The 17017-nt window shown below is 41.9% G+C and overlaps 2 protein-coding genes across 4 annotated transcripts in view; both read left to right on the plus strand.

The window, feature by feature from the left end:
- The window catches only part of MRC1 (mannose receptor C-type 1), a 168958-nt gene extending 166006 nt beyond the window's left edge, over positions 1–2952 (plus strand). Inside the window, exon 33 of the mRNA XM_070472119.1 lies at positions 2323–2952. The gene's annotated coding sequence lies outside the window, so the exon portion shown is untranslated. The remainder of the gene's footprint in view (positions 1–2322) is intronic.
- A 13852-nt stretch (positions 2953–16804) lies between these two features.
- The window catches only part of SLC39A12 (solute carrier family 39 member 12), an 80239-nt gene continuing 80026 nt past the window's right edge, over positions 16805–17017 (plus strand). For all 3 annotated transcript variants that reach the window (XM_070472122.1, XM_070472123.1, XM_070472124.1), the window contains exon 1: positions 16805–16914. The gene's annotated coding sequence lies outside the window, so the exon portion shown is untranslated. The remainder of the gene's footprint in view (positions 16915–17017) is intronic.

Here is a 17017-nt window from a genome sequence, read left to right on the forward strand (position 1 = left end):
TTGTCTCTATAACAAAATTAAAAGTAGAAAATCCTATCTTAATGTAGAAACCTTTGTATTATTGAGAGTATAAGCCACCTATATTCTTGAGAATTTATCTTCTGCAAATAACATAAGAAAAATCTGTTGTATTGGCTGTAAATGGGTGTTTCAACACTGATTGCATATGGTAAACACCTGGGCCCCACTCCAGGCCCATGAAACTAGAACCTGGGGGTGGGACTCAGGCGTTGGCTTGACTAGCAAAACAGAACAAACAGATAAGAACTCCCTGGGTGAGTTCATGAAGTTGGTGATGAAAAATGATGTTAAATAATACTTCCATGAAGGTTAATTATTCAGGATTCCTATAAGGTCAAAATTCTTGAAAACATGAATATAGTAATGTCACTCACAATTATGGGAGATCAGTTAGTGAATTTTCTGATGTAGAAAAGCTACCCTCAATATAGTTTTATTTTTTAATTTTCTTTTTAATTTATTAACAAAGAGAGGATAAGACCCAAAATAGTAACATCATAATGTGTCTTTTTATACTTCTGGTTTTTCTCATTGTGTCCAACTATCAAAATAAGAAAATTTCGTTAAAACAATATTTTGGATTTTAGATGTTATCATAAAAATGTTTTAGGAGACTTCTTCCACTGGAAATCTTGCCCAAATGTCTCAACAACATACCAGGAACACATATTTTGGTATTAGAATTTCCTTAGCATTTTCTAAATAATGTTTTTCATTTAGAAGAGACCCCTGACAGGCAACTTTTTTCAACAAAAGGTGACACTGACATTGGAAAGGCTTTCTGAGTTGGCTGGGGATCCTGGCTGTGCTGTGGGACCTTTAAAATGTTAAAGTTATTCATGGCAGGTCTGCACAATTAGGTTTTGGCAAAGACTGTTGATCTCATTCAACTGCGGGTTTGAGTTAACCTTTCTCCGTATGGGTCTGGTTACAGCTCATGTACAAACAGTTCTCTATGAAATTTCAAGAAACCTGTGATGCTACCATGTTCTCTTTTCTGTTGACTTAATTTTTTTTTTTTCAAGGGCAGGAAAGTTTAAAACTGCCTGGGCTTGATCCTAGTTCAGGGTTTTGGCAGGGGTTCTCAAAGTTTGATGGGCATGAGAGTTTCTCAGAGAGCTCATTTAAAATAGAGAGTCCTCTGGGCCCCTGCTTGTGATTCTGATTGAGTAGATGTGGGTCCAACCCTGGAATCTGCATTTCAACAAGCATCCCAGGGGATTCTAATGCCCTCAGGCTGTGATTTTGATGAGCAATCTATTCTGGAATCATTTTTATGTGAAGGTATCATTTTTCCCAAAGCTATTATAAATCTCAAATAATCCATGAGGTCAAAGCCATATAACCAAAGAGCATGGAAGTTAATGAAAACTGCAGTTTTTCAATTCTTTCTATTAATCAGAAATTGTTGGTGCTAAAATCCACTTCTTTACTTCTTTTCTGAACTCCTTTATACTCTGTGCTATGGACTGAATACATGCAATTCCACCCACCCCCCCACCCCCCCCCGCCAAATCTATATAGGTTGAGACCTAACCCCCAAAATGATAGTATTTGGAGGTAAGGTCTCTGGGAGGTGATTGGGTCATGAAAGCAGAACCCCTATGAATGGATTAGCTAGTGCCCTTATGAAAGAAGCCCCACAAAGGGAAGACCGTCTTCTATTAACTAGGAAGCTGGTTGTCACCAGACACTGAATCTGCTGGCACCTCAGTCTTGGACTTTCGAGCCTCCAGAACTGTGAGGAATGAATTTCTGTTGTTTATAAGCCACCATGTATCTTGTTGCTGCTAGGTCGCTTCAGTCATGTCTGACTGTGAGACCCCACAGATGGCAACCCACCAGGCTCCCCCGTCCCTGGGATTCTCAAGGCAAGAACACTGGAGCGGGTTGCCATTTCCTTCTCCAGTGTGTGAAAGTGAAAAGTGAAAGTGAAGTCACTCAGTCAGGTCTGACTCATAGTGACCGATGGACTGCAGCCTACCAGGCTCCTCTGTTATGGGATTTTCCAGGCAAGAGTACTGGAGTGAGGTGCCATTGCCTTCTCCAATGTATCTTGTTATAGAAGCCCAAATGATTAAGATATTCTCCCAAGGCTGCAGTGTTCTTATAATCCCTTCCACAATCACCATGAATGAGGATATGTGAGTTGACAATTTGCTTGTCTTATCCAGTCTTAGACTATAAACTCCAGGAGGGAAAAGGCCTGACATTATGTGAACCTGGGCAGAACCCTAGATCTTCATGAAAAGAACCATTTCTCTATGTTGTTGGTAATAACAAAACTGTTTATCACCTTAGAGACTCACTTCATGGAAACATCAGTCTCCCTGGGTCAGTTTGCTCATCTTCTAAACGGAAGTGAATGGGAATCTTCTCACACTCAGGACCATCTTAACTCTATGATCCAGTTGTGCTCTCTTGAGATGTGAGAGAGCAGGAGAAACCTCATCAACTTCTTTGAGAAAAATTGCCATTCATCTTTCAAAGAAGATTCTGTCTCTGTTTCCCTCCTGTTTTCTGGAAATCAGAGTAACACTTGGCTCTAAAGGTCACAGGGAAACTGATGAAGTACCTTTCAAATGCCAGGCCCAGTGGCAGGCAATCAAATGAATTCCAGCTGGTCCTGGAGTGTGTTCTGCTTACTGCCATGTGCCACCCTGGGGGTTAATTTCCCAACTCAGGCCCTGACTCTTGAACTGGTGTGGATCCAGGAGGAGGATCTGAAGTCTCCAGTGGAGAAGAAAAGACGGTGTTGGATTGACAGTGCCTAGGAATCTACTTCTCCAACTGGGAGAGTTCATTCACCTGGCAAGGTTTGACTCCCTCTAGGAAATACCGGGCTACAGGATGGGCTAAACCTCTCCAGTCTCTATGTGTTTGTGTTATTGATCTCTGGTCTTATAATTAAATGCCGTTATTTTCTCTGGACTTGTCCAGGCTTCTATCTGGGCCTTTGCTGCCGTGTGTCCATAGTAACTAGTAACTAGAGATAAATTACTTAAGAACTGTTTTTGTTGGAAGTCTGTTCCCATATACTGTGCACCCCACCAGCCCCACCTGTGCTGTGAGCCACCTCTCCTTATGAACCACAGCCTGGCCAGATATCCCTGTGCTCGTCTCAAGTCCCTACGGTGGATGCATCACGAAGCAGGTACTGGGATCCCCGCTTTTGAAGCTGAGCAGGACCCGAGGGTCCTTGCCCCTCTCCCCACAGTGTCCTCAGCCTGCCTTTCATCTGTGGAAAAACTTCAGTCAAAGATTAAAAGATTAATCAGAGAAGTGAGAAAATGCAGAAAAAAAGGAAAACAAAGGAGATCAAATAGCAATAATGTCATTAAGAATAGTCAAAGACATTGAATTCCTTCTCAAGGCCTGAATATACCATTCTGAGCCATATCCCAAGAGCTGTCTTATAGATATTGAAACCCTCACCAAGTGGAAGAAGTTAACTACATGATGACCAATCTCTAGCCGTGACAAAAGTTGCCGGAGTTCCAAGGATTGACCTCAAGGAAATGGAAACTTATCAGCCTTGGAACTGAAGATTAACTGTACTTAAAACAATCAGGATGACGCTGGTCAGACCACCAATGACCAATTTCAAGATGACTGTCAGAGCTGACTGTACTGTCTCTGCATGTAGCCCCCCTCCCTCCATCTATAAAAACTCTTGCCCATTGATTGTGGAGGGGGTGTGGGTAGTCGGCCTTTGGACCCGGCATCTGTCCCACATTCTCTGGTTGCCAGCATCCAAAATAAAGCAAACTTTCCTTTCCACCAATCTGGCCTCTTTTTTGGCTTTTCAGGGGTGAGCAGCCAGTCCTGGGATCAGTAACACTGACTGTCCGCGGGGCCACTTCCTACCCCGCGAAGACACCCAAGCCAAACTTGCAGAGCTTGAAGGAAGCAGACCCAGCTTGGGACCTCAGCCCGAGCAGCTGACAAGGGCTCCGCCGCCAAGTGACAGAGAGTCTGGCGCAGCCTCCAAGGGGCCTCAGCCAACTGGAACTTGTGCAGCCACCGTGTTCTCCGGAGCTCATCTTCAAGATGTGTTCCGTCACTGGACTTGTTTCTCTTCCTCCTAGCCACATCTCTTCCTCGACAAGCAGGAAAATCTCAATTCTCTGGGGTTTCCATGGGGGCCAAGAGGAGCAAGGAATACATGTCTTGGGAAGCCAGACAGTATCAGGTAGCTTTTCCTGAAGCTGATCTTCAAGGAATCCAAGCCGCTGTGTTCTTCTGGACAGTCTTCAGCCAAGTGTATTCCACAGTGCCAAGCCTCAGGATGTCAGAGACCCAATGTCCCAGCTCAGAGATCATTAAGTAGAGGGAACAAATTCTCCCTTCCTTTGCCCTTTTTTTTTTAAAACTATTTTTTTGACATGGATCATTTTTAAAGCCTTTATTGAATTTGTTACAATATTGCTTCTGTGGGTTTTTTTTTTTGTCCACAGTATTTGTTAATTGTTTATTTATTGAGAGACTATTTCTCACCCCGGATAGTCATAGTTTCATAGTTCAGGAACACAGGAAAGTGACAAACTTCCATGGAACTCAACCCAAGAAATTCTTTATATTCCAAATCACTTTGCACTCTGAAAGATACCAGCCTTCCTCATCTCCTCAAAATCTTTCATGGAATCATAATTTCTGTAGAAATCTGCATATGCCTTCTTTCTTCATTCAGCCACAGCAAACATATTGCTTCTGTTTTATGTTTTGGTTTTATGGCCTTGAATTATATGGGATCTTAGCTCCCCTACCTGGGATCAAACCCACACTCCCTGCATTGGAAGGTGAAGTCTTAACCACTGGACCGCCAGGGAAGTCCTTGCCTTTTTATTTTATTCAGGCCCTCACTAGATTGAGATTTACTCTGTTAAATTCTACAGTCTAAAGAGGCTCACATGGGAAACGCTATGTGGCCCCAAAGAGAAGCTGAGTTTCAACAAGTTCTAATATAATAGAAAGCTGTGTTTCTTTTTTTATTTTGTTTTTTAAAAAATTTTTTTGGATTATGCCATGCAGCATGTACGATCTTAGTTCCTCAACCAGGGATCAAAACTGAGCCCCTGCACTGGAAGAACAGAGTCTTAACCACTGGACCACTAGGGAAGTCCTGGAAGCTGAGTTTCAATCATAAACTATCATATATTGATCTGATAGTTGCTGTTAGGCCTTAAAAGGGCCACAGGGTGCCCAGATAATTGGTTCAACACAACCCATATTCTGGGTGTGTCTGTGAACCGGTGTCTGGATGAGATAGCATTTGAATCAGTAAACTGCGTAAACTGGGTTGTCCTCCTTCATGTGGGAAGGGATCATCATTCGATCTGTTGAGGGCCTGAATTTGCTCTCTTGGGGTGACAAGACATCAGAGTGCCTCCAACTGAGAGAGAAGAGCTTCAGCCTCAGCAAGGATTCTGAGCCCCACACACAGAATAGAAACAGGAGAAGCTCTAAACAAAAGCAGACCACAGGAATTAGGATGAGCCATTCTTAGCCATTCTTAGCCATTACCAGAGGGTATCACTTATTAGGTTTCCCTGGTGTTTGACCTGGGACTTTTGATCCAGTTCAGGATGGAATTTCTCTCCAGCCAGTTGACAAGGAGGCTCAGAGTTAGATTGAAGTTAGCGTACGAATATAAAAAGCCATATTTCTCACGCACATGGGTGCTACTCTGACTTTCAACAGTTTTGTGAATCATTATCAACCAATCTATTTAAACCATTTGGAAAAGTAACAGTTTTGTTCAATATCGAACAGATAAGTTTAAGAAATTAACTGAAAAATAGATTGTCATTCCCCAGTGATTTACATTTTGACATCTTGTGGGAAAAAATCACTTGCTGGATTGGCTTGAGGCGTGTTTCCAAAGGGTGGGACTTCCGCCCACCTTCAGGACTCAAGAGCACTCTTGTACTTCTGCATCTTACCTGTGCTGGCATCTTCCACTGCCAGGTCCTTCCCTGTTCCTAACAGTAGGGATTCCATCCACTCAAAGACATACTCTGATCCCACATTTATCAATAGACTCAAAAAATGTGGATTCCTCTCTTTGTTTGCAACCACTAATAATCTTAAGTCAATGCAGTGAAGTGTCTATATTATTGTTTACTGCTTGTGGTCACTATTTTCTATTGATGGGTCCCCCCTGTTTATCAAATACAGTGTGTAATGCTAGGAACACAAAAATAATTAAGACCCGTGCCCCATTGATGGGTGCAGCTAAGACGTAACAAGATGTAAAACATGAATTAGCATACCTTGGGGCAAATGGGATAAAAAAGTATCGCAAGGCACAGATGATGGAGATTCTACCACACATGAGAATCATGGAAGGCTTTTCAAAGCAAGTGGTATTTGAGCTGGGTCTTAGGAAAACAAAACAAACTAGATTCAGCAGCTGAGGGGAGAAAGGGCCTTTTCAGTTTGAGAGAATATCATGAATACTAGAACTGGGGAAATTTGGTCTAACAGAAGCAAAGTGGCCTGGAGAAGAAGCCAAAGAAGACTTCTCTGGTGGTCCAGTGGTTAAGAATCTGCCTGCCATGCCTGGGACACAGGTTCAATCCCCGGTCTGGGAAGATTCCACATGCTATGGGGCAACTAAGCCCAGATACTATAACTAGAGAAGGCCTGTGCACAGCAGTGAAGACCCAGCACAGCCAAAAGTAAATATTTTTTTAAAAGTCGGGGGTGGGGGAGAAAAAGAAGGAACTGAAGTGGAAGGGACTGTAGAGTGAATTACATGGAATTACATCACAGAGCTTATATAATGATTGCAATGTGATGACTGAGCTCCTAGATGTGCCAGGTACTAAAATGTCCTGAGGGCAGATGATATGTGCATCTTAAAGGGGAGAGAAGGCGCAGAGGTCCCATAAGAAGTCCTACTCAGGGCCAGTATTCAGTATTCTTTCCACAGGTCTGCTGGCTCCTATTACCAGCACAGCCTGCTTTAAGGAATTCTAGAGACTAGTCTAGTGGTTTTCAAATGTGTTCTTAAGAATCCTTGGATGTTATGAAATCCAGAAACAATAAAGAATACCTCCAAAACACAATCATCACTCTTCTCGGATTTACATATTTGGGTGACCTCTAAGAATTTCTTTAAAAAAAAAAAAAAAAGAGTTTTGCTGCTAAAACAAATAATTTAAAAAGGAAAGTCATTGATTTAGTCAAATCCTTTCTTTTAAAAATGATTTTTTCTCCATTGTGTAAGATTATACATTTGTTATAGAAACTTTGGAAAATATTGAAAATGGAAAGAAAATCACCTATGTTCCTACCACTAGTGGGGAGCTACAATTAATACTTTATTTATAGTCAATACTTTTGCCAGAAGTATATTTGACATAGTTATGATTTGAAGAGCATTATTCATAAGTGTTTAACAACTTTTTAATTATATAATGTGCCTAATAATTGCACAAATATTAGAAATCTTTTCATGCCAAGGTGAAAATCCCTTGAATAATAAGCAGTGAACAATTTATTTTGTAAAATGCTCTTGAATGTCATTAGTTTATTCAACATAAATGTTGAATCATTTTTTCTTGGCAAGATTTGAGTTCACTTTTTTTTTTTAAGTCATCAGGTTAAAGGATATTCAAAGGACAAATTTCAGCCCAAGTCACATACTTCTGACATATTTAACAATGAATACCAAAGTTTTGATCTTAAAAGCAGAATAAAATGTTCAATAAGGATTCTACCATTTTTCTAAAACCATTCTAGAAACTGCAATGTTTTAAGTGTGTGGAGAAAAAAATACATTTGATTGTTATATACTTTATGGAATATCCTTTAATCTCAAATTACAAAGGATAAGTTCTCAATTTTAGAATCAAACAAATGAGAAGTTGTAAAAGACACAATTCCCAGTGATTTGGACCAGTACTCAAGATTGTGAAGAAGTATTAAATGTTAAATACATCCTTTGATTGGTAACATCCATGGTGGCACCAGTGGTAAAGAACCCATCTGACAATGCAGAAGACATGAGACTTGGGTTCGATCCTTGGGTCAGAAAGATCCCCTGGAGGAGGACATATCAACCCACTCCAGTATTCTTACCTTCAGACATAACTGAAGTGACTTTGCACACATAGCTAACTCCAGAAGGACTTTGAAACCAGTTGGAGAGTGATTAGGAGATGAAGAAAGATGTCAGAAGTTCCATTTTCCTTACCTCCTCAGAAAAGAACATGGATGCAAACCATAGCCTTCGGAATGTTAATCATCATATTCACCCACATTATTTCACACACTTCTCCCTTTTAAAATGGAACTACAGGGAATAAATAATAACTTTTAAAATAATAGAAACTAATAAATATTATTTATTCCCTAGTGGTCCAGTGGTTAGGGCACTGTGCTTTCACTGCAGGGTGCATATCTCTGTTGTGGGAAAATAAGATCTTTTTTTTTTTTTTTTTGATCTTGCTTGTTGTGCAATTTGGCCAAAAAAAAGTAAAAAAAGAAATGACACTATAGTTGATTTACAATATTGTGTTAGTTTCAGGCATACAGCAAAGTGATTCCACTCTTCTCCCTTTGATACCCCACCTCCTGGTATTCACACTGTTAGCATAGCTCTCCCATTGAGTGTAGGTAATTCACTTGTGACCAGGTCAATGTGCGGTGTCACCTGGGGTTAGAATTCACTAGATTGCCAAGGACCATGTGGGCTTGAAAGGGGATTCTTCCACAATCCAGTCTTCAGAAGAAACCTCCGCCTTGGTCACCACCTGGATTGGAGCCTGATGAAACCCTAGAGTGGACGACCCATGTGAGCCATGCCTGAGCTCCCAACCCACAGAAATTGTGGGATAATCAACATGTCAACCATAGCCCAAGCTTGTGGTTCAGTGTGGTACAGAAATAGATGATTCATACACCTGTTTACACAGTGATTCACTCTGAGTGACTCAGGAAGTAACTAGCAAATTAAGTGGTCACCAGGCCTCCTCATTCCAACTCTCCATTTCCATGAGCTTTCTCCATGTCTGAAAATACTGCTTTAAGAAGCAGAAAAACGGTGCTTTGTGATTACCTAGAGTGGTGAGAAGGAAATGGCAACCCACTCCAGTGTTCTTGCCTGGAGAATCCCAGGGATGGAGGAGCCTGGTGGGCTTCCGTCTATGGGGTGGTACAGAGTCGGATGCAACTGAAGAGACTTAGCAGCAGCAGGAGCAGCAGAGGGGTGAGATTGGCGGGGGTGGTGCGGAGAGGCTTAAGAGGGGATATATGTACACATACAGCTGATTCAGGTTGTTGTACAGCAGAAAGTAACACAACATTGTAAAGCAACTATATTCCCAAAAAATTGTTTTTAAGGAAGCATGAAAAGATGGCAAGACATATTGTCTCAAGGGGTAGCAGTATTTGCATTTGGTGCAAATCAACAGAGAACTTGACAGAAGTTCACAGATAGAGGTTTCTGGATTTCACTCAACCAACAGTCCATGAATAGGCAGCCAGGGCTGCTAGGGTGGTTTGGGTGATACTTCCGAGGCCCAGGCTCCACTTCTGCCTTCCTGCTTCAGTTGGAAGGGGGAGGTTCTTGTTCTTTTGCTCTTTACCTCTCCCGGGGCCACAGGTGTGTAACTCCTGCATCCCAAGCAGGAGGCCCCCTTTGACGCCCCCAGCAGACTACCACTCACATCATCTCAGAGTTATGTCACCTGTCTTTTAAAGAGTCTGCTAGGGTTTTTAGTTGAGCACTTTGCTTCCCTGAAGAAATGAAGGCAGGAAGAATGATTATCAGATAGACATCTAGCAACATCTGCCACTCAAAGCTTCATGCCCACAGACAGAACCATGGAAAGATGGGATAAAAGGCTGAAGGAAATCAAAAGAGTGGAAATTAATGATGTGAAAAGCGGGCTATAATGAGGATCATCAAAGCCAAAGTGAAAAGTAAATTTGGGGGGAGCTCATATTATTTATTTTATATTTTTATTGGAGTGTAATTGCTTTATAATGTGTTACTTTCTGCTGTACAACAGCATGAATCAGCTATATGTATACATATATCCCCTACTTCTCGAACGTCCCTCCCACTCCTCCCATCCCACCGCTCTAGGTCATCACTGAGCTGAGCTCCCTGCGCTACATAGCAGCTTCCTGCTAGCTATCTCACACATGGTAGTGTGTGTATGTCAACGCTACTCTCTCAGTTCGTCCCACCCCCCTTCTCACCCCTGTGTCCATATGCTCATTCTCTATGTCTGCATCTCTATTGCTGCCCAGCAAATAGATTCATCAGAACCATTTTTCTAGGTTCCATACATATGTGTTGTTTAGTCGCTAAGTCATGCCTGACTCTTTATGATGTCATGGGCTATAGCCTGCCAGGCTTCTCAGACCATAGGATTTCCCAGGCAAGAACACTGAAGAGGGTCACCATTCCTTCTCCAGGGAATCTTCCCCACAGAGGGGTCAAACCTGTGTCTCTTGAGTTGGCAGGTGGATTCTTTACTACTGAGCCACCAGGGAATCCTCATATTTGTGTTAATGTGTGATGTTTGTTTTTCTCTTTTCAACTTCACTCTGTAAGACTTTAGTTTCAATTACATAACTACAAGTGACCCGATTTCTTTCCTTTTTATGTTGGAATAATATTCCAAAAGGTGAATTTTTGAAATGACTAATAAAGCCATTTTTTAGCAGGTCTGACACAATATAACAATAAAAGCACTGTTTCAAAACTATGCATATAACATAATCTATTTGTTATCTTGGGCAGAGACACCATCCTCTTTTTTTTTTTTAATGCTCTTAGATATCTTTTTTTATTAGTAGTTATACATGGTTTTCATAAGGAAAAGAAAATATTGTTTGAAAGTTGCACATAAAATACGTGTTTTTTAAAAAATCATGTTTACTATTAGTTTCCAAATCAAAGATCATCTAAATGTCAACATTTAAAACAGGTGACATTTTCTAACTGTTGGAGATACAGTGATGTCACAGAATCAAGAAATGGATAAGACTCTAGTATTTACCCTGTAGATTCTGTCTTTCAATTGAACATTCAGATTTTCCTCTGAGAAAACAGTTGAAGAGGGAGTAGTGTTTGTTTCAAATGCCTAGTGGGTAGACCTAATATGTATTACAGAAAAGGAGAGCCTGAAGTTCTATTTGTTTCAAAGTTTTACTTTTTTTCTGAAGAAAATATTTCCCTGAGAACTTTTGTGCTGAAGGAGTTTTGGGAAGAATTCAGAAATCAAAATATAGCAGATCATTATTATTTTTTTCTTTTTTTAAGAAAAATCTATCTATATCACATGAATTTTTAAATTTTATTAAAAAAATTTTTTTAAACTCTACCCAATACTATATAATGACCTATATGGGAAAAGATTATTTTAGTTATGATGAGCTTTTGCCTGATTCCTTTGTGTAGCCCATGATTCATTGTAAAAAGAAGCCTCAGTTCAGTTCAGTTCAGTTCAGTCACTCCGTCGTGTCCGATTCTTTGCGACCCGATGAATTGCAGCACGCCAGGCCTCCCTGTCCATCACCAAATCCCAGAGTTTACTCAAACCCATGTCTATCGAGTCGGTGATGCCATCCAACCATCTCATCCTCTGTCGTCCCCTTCTGCTCCTGCCCCCAATCCGTCCCAGCATCAGGGTCTTTTCCAGTGAGTCAACTCTTCGAATGAGGTGGCCAAAGTATTGGAGTTTCAGCTTCAGCATCAGTCCTTCCAATGAACACCCAGGACTGATCTCCTTCAGGATGGACCGGTTGGATCTCCTTGCAGTCCAAGGGACTCTCAAGAGTCTTCTCCAACACCACAGTTCAAAAGCATCAATTTTTCGGTGCTCAGCTTTCTTCACAGTCCAACTCTCACATCCATACATGACCACTGGAAAATCCATAGCCTTGACTAGATGGACCTTTGTTGGCAAAGTAATGTCTCTGCTTTTTAATATGCCATCTAGGTTGGTAATAACTTTCCTTCCAAGGAGTAAGCGTCTTTTAATTTCATGGCTGCAATCACCATCTGCAGTGATTTTGGAGCCCAAAAAATTAAAGTCTGACACTATTTCCACTGTCTCCCCATCTATTTCCCATGAAGTGATGGGACTGGATGCCATGATCTTAGTTTTCTGAATGTTAAGCTTTAAGCCAACTTTTTCACTCTCCTCTTTCACTTTCACCAAGAGGCTTTTTAGTTCCTCTTCACTTTCTGCCATAAGGGTGGTGCCTAGACATAACAAATAAAAATGGAATCACATTGCAACAGACAGTTGCTTGCTGGTATAAGATCCAAGTTTGATGTATACAGGCCTGGATTTCTGGTGGCATCTACTAGCTGTGTGACCTGGGAATTTTAGAAATGTACAGTGAGAAGTTCATTAGGTTCAGGACTTCCTGGTGGTCCAGTGGTTAAGAATCTGTCTGCCAGTACAAGGAATACAGTTTTAACCCCTGATCCAGTACAATCCCACATGCCATGGGGCAACTAAGCCTGTGCACCCTACAGCCCACGCTCTGCAACAAGAGAAGGGTATCCCAACAAGAAGCCCGAAAACCACAACTAGAGAAAGCCCTCACAAAGCAAACCCAGTGCAGCCAAAAATCAATTTTAAAAAATGAAATTAATTAGGTTCAGTTGAAATCACAAGAAAATACGTGAGGTTACTTAGCCCAGTGCCTAGGCATTAAAGACAATTCAAAAATGTTAATAAACTTTATTTAGTTATGACTTAGAGAGGTTAGAGTCTTGGAAAAGAAGGAAGAAGACAGCATAATGGGAGGACAAGGGGAAAAGCAAGGCCCAGAAGTAGCTCAGAGTCATAGGACCTCATCTGACCGCCAGAGATGGCCCCACACAGAGTGAACTGGAAGCTAAGGAAGAGGGACACACGCAGTCCTACCACGAGTTCAGAGTCTCCTTTCCTCAGGACATTTTTTGGAATATTCATGTAATAAATCTATAAATCTGTGATGATTATGGAAGTGAATGATGATCCCTAGGGTTGTGCAGTACACAACCTGCAAAACTGTGCATGGCCACCCGGAATGATACATGATGGCTCTACACTTTATTCAGTCTCTTCTGAAGTGGCCGCCATCTTGTATTTCATGTTACCTGGTGGGCCCCTTTAAATTCTTTCCAGGTCAAGGCATTATATTGATATGCTGCTGCTGCTGCTAAGTCGCTTCAGTCATGTCTGACTCTGTGCGACCCCATAGATGGCAGCCCACCAGGCTCCTCTGTCCCTGGGATTCTCCAGGCAAGAACACTGGAATGGGTTGCCATTGCCTTCTCCAATATTGATATGAAGTAGAAGTTTGAAACTCAGATCACACAGCACAGCAAAGAATTGGAGTTGAAGGTAGGACAGATTAACATCTTCCAGCTTCCCTTCCACCTCCTGTCTACTACATCTTCCTGCGTCAGCACAAAAAAAGTCCCTGTATATCAGGAGATTGGCTTCCCTAGTGGCTCAGTGGTAAAGAATCTGCCTGCTAAGCAGGAGATGCAGGTTTGATCCTGGGTCAGGAAAATTTCCTGGAGAAGGAAATGGAAACACACTCTAGTATTCCTGCCTGGGAAATCCTATGGACAGAGGAGCCTCAATTCAGTTCAGTCGCTCAGTCGTGTCTGACTCTTTGCAACCCCATGGACTGCAGCACTCCAGGCCTCCCTGTCCATCAGCAACTCCCAGAGTTTACTCAAACTCATGCCCAATGAGACAATGATGCCATCCAACCATCTTATCTTCCATCATCCCCTTCTCCTCCCACCTCAATCTTTCCCAGCATCAGGATCTTTTCAAATAAGTCAGCTCTTTGCAGCAGGTAGCCAAAGTATTGGAGTTTCAGCTTCAACATCAGTACTTCCAATGAATATTCAGGATTGATTTCCTTTAGGATGGAAAAGTTGAATCTCTTTGAGTACAAGGGACTCTTAAGGGTCTTCACCAACACCACAATTCAAGAGCATCAATTCTTGGTGCTCAGCTTTCTTTATAGTCCGACTCTCACATCCATACATGACTACTGGAAAAACCATAGCCTTGACTAGACGGACCTTTGTTGACAAAGTAATGTCTCTGCTTTTCAATATGCTGTCTAGGTTGGTCATAACTTTCCTTCCAAGGAGTAAGTGTCTTTTAATTTCATGGCTGCAATCACCATCTGCAGTGATTTTGGAGCACCCCAAAATAAAGTCTGCCACTGTTTCTACTGTTTTTCCATCTATTTTCCATGAAGTGATGGGACCAGATGCCATGATCTTAGTTTTTCTGGATGTTGAGTTTTAAGCCAACTTTTCCCCTCTCCTCTTTCACTTTCATAAAGAGGCTTTTTAGTTCCTCTTCACTCTCTGCCATAAGGGTGGTGTCATCTGCATATCTGAGGTTATTGATATTTCTCCAAGCAATCTTGATTCCAGCTTGTGCTTCCTCCAGCCCAGCATTTCTTATGATGTACTCTGCATATAAGTTAAATAAGCAGGGTGGCAATATACAGCTTTGACTGTATATATTTCCTCCTAGGAGGAAAAGGAGTACAGAGGAGCCCGGTAGGCAACAATCCATGGGACTGCAAAAGAGTTGGACAGGACTTAGTGATAAACAACAACCTATCAGGAGATACTACAGCAGATGAAAGTATTTCCAAATTAGTAAATCCTTGTAAATATCAACCAGGAGTCAATGAGCTCCTTCTTTGTACATAAAGGGGATTAATTCACACCTGAAACTCATTATCCCCAGAGGTTGGTTTGGATTGCAAATATAACCATGCTTAAGCAAGGCTGATTTCAGGCTTGTTGGGGAAGCAGGCTGGTTGGGGATGAAGAGTTAACAGCTATAACCCAGATCAGATGAAGAAAGCAACGTCTCGCTGTTCAGCCAAGTGCTTCCTCCTTCTTCCTTGGGATCTGCCTGCCTTCCAGCCTTCCTCCAAGGCTTCTCCTCGCCCCTCCTAATGGCTGTCTCACTCTGGGGCAGGAAGAGAAATCTGGTCGGCGGCTGACTTAGGAATGACTTCTAGGGGAGAGCAAGCCTCCAGGCAAATGATATAGACTGTGACCTGAAGGAAAAATTCACTTAGTTGAGTGCCTCTTAGCTCCTGAGTGTGCTGGTGGAGGTGCCGGGATCAGCTGAAACTAGTAATGGTGTCTGAGAATTCCTGCAGGAGGTGACTTGCTGGGGCTCTAAGAGGAGAGGACCCCTAGCCACAGGGCATCTGAGACTAGGAAACACAGGACTTCAGGCTGGAGATCAATCTGGGAATCAGGAGGAAAATCTCACAGTTCCAGCAGGGGGCGCTCTCCCAGGACCACTTCATAGGCAATCAAGATGCAGCTCTGCTCTAACCTGGAAAATTATACGAGGGACTTGGGCGGGGAGGGCCGATCTGGGGACCTGATGATTGGAAGTGGGCCAGGAAGCAAGGGCTTAATTCTAGAAATAAGGCAAAGCTGAAGTTCTGAAAAGCAGCAGGTGACAAGAGGACTGGATAACTCGCTCAGTACACTTTGGGCTACTTAGTTACCGGCTCACCGAGTCCCTGAGACTGAGATGGGGCAGGGCCTACAAATGATGCTCAGGTGGTTCCGGCTGCTGGATGGTCAGCAGGTCAGGAGCAGGAGCTTGCCGGGAACTTTGCCCAAGGTGCCCTCTCTGGTCCTGAGTCCATTTCCTGTTTCGCATCCACCTCCACGGCTGGAAGGTCTCGACCACCTCCTCACTCCTCTGTTGGACGCATGGTTTTGGACTCTTACTTCAGGAATATCTTTCCAGAGATTTCGAGAGAAACAGGCCACGGCCCTGACAGTTTAGATAAATCTTGAGTGTTTCCTGATGTGTGGATCAAAAGCAGCCGGGCGTTTCCTGGAAGCGCTGGCCTTCCGTCTTTGTAACAGGCTTACCAGCATTGTCCTAGGATCATTTCACTCTTGTTCCCAATCTTCATGTCCGATGAACGTTTGAGAACAATTATCTCACCTTCTTTGTTTTTTGCCTTGGTCTCCCTCCCCAACCACCACCTGAGAACCCAACTCAGAATCTCTCTCCTTTTTCTACACTTTTCAGATTCATTTTGTGTCTCTGGAGCCTCTGCGTTGTTTCCATGTTCACTTTGAAATCTTGGGTTTTCAACTTCTCTTACTTCCTATAAAATGTACCACATTTGTTCCTTCAGTCATTTATTCCCTAATAAGTTAGTGAGAGCTCGTTTCATAGCACCAGAGGGCATGATGTAATTACTTCTAACACAGACTCTGAGATCAAAATATACACAGCTAATTAAAGTTTCCCACTTAAATCCCAGGTAAGAATTTCCTCCAGCAAATGCTTTTTTTTTTTTTTTTTCAAAAATGTACTTAAGAATGCCTGAAATTGTTTAAAATCCTGTACCTTATAAAATAAAGCTCTAATGAGCCTGTCTTTTTTTTTTTTTTTAACAAATCTTTGGTTTGAGCGTGGATAAAGCAGTTATCACAAAATCATCTGAGGAATAAAAGAAATCTTGATTTAACATGAAAACCTTTCCATCCTGTAAGTGAACTCGTTTGACCTAGATCTACCTTTTAAAGGGCAAGTGGCTGTAAGAAATTCTAAGGTTGTTCTCGGAATTCTAAGACAATTGGTAAATATTGATATAAAAAGTCGGGTTCATTAGCGACACCGATTTGATTTTCCTGAAAATCGGCCAGACAGAAAGTTCTCACTTTTATCCACCTTCATTGTTACTCTCCATAGCAACTGAAAACTTTTCTGGGCTGAAATAATCCTCTCTAGCTCCCAGCGCACAGTCAAGGAATTTTAAAAACAGAGGACTTTGTAACCACGAAATACCCTCCAAGATTTAAAAGGCCACAGAGCTCCAGATAAATAATCATTTATCTTTCTTCTGAAGGTAAGCACTGGGTTTAGAAATGTTTGTATCATCCTCTGTCATTTTTAAAATGCTAACATAAGAATCTTAAACTTGCTTTCTCTTTTTAAACCATAAAAGTAAT

Source organism: Odocoileus virginianus, chromosome 9 (assembly GCF_023699985.2).
Source record: "Odocoileus virginianus isolate 20LAN1187 ecotype Illinois chromosome 9, Ovbor_1.2, whole genome shotgun sequence".
NCBI lineage: Eukaryota > Metazoa > Chordata > Mammalia > Artiodactyla > Cervidae > Odocoileus > Odocoileus virginianus.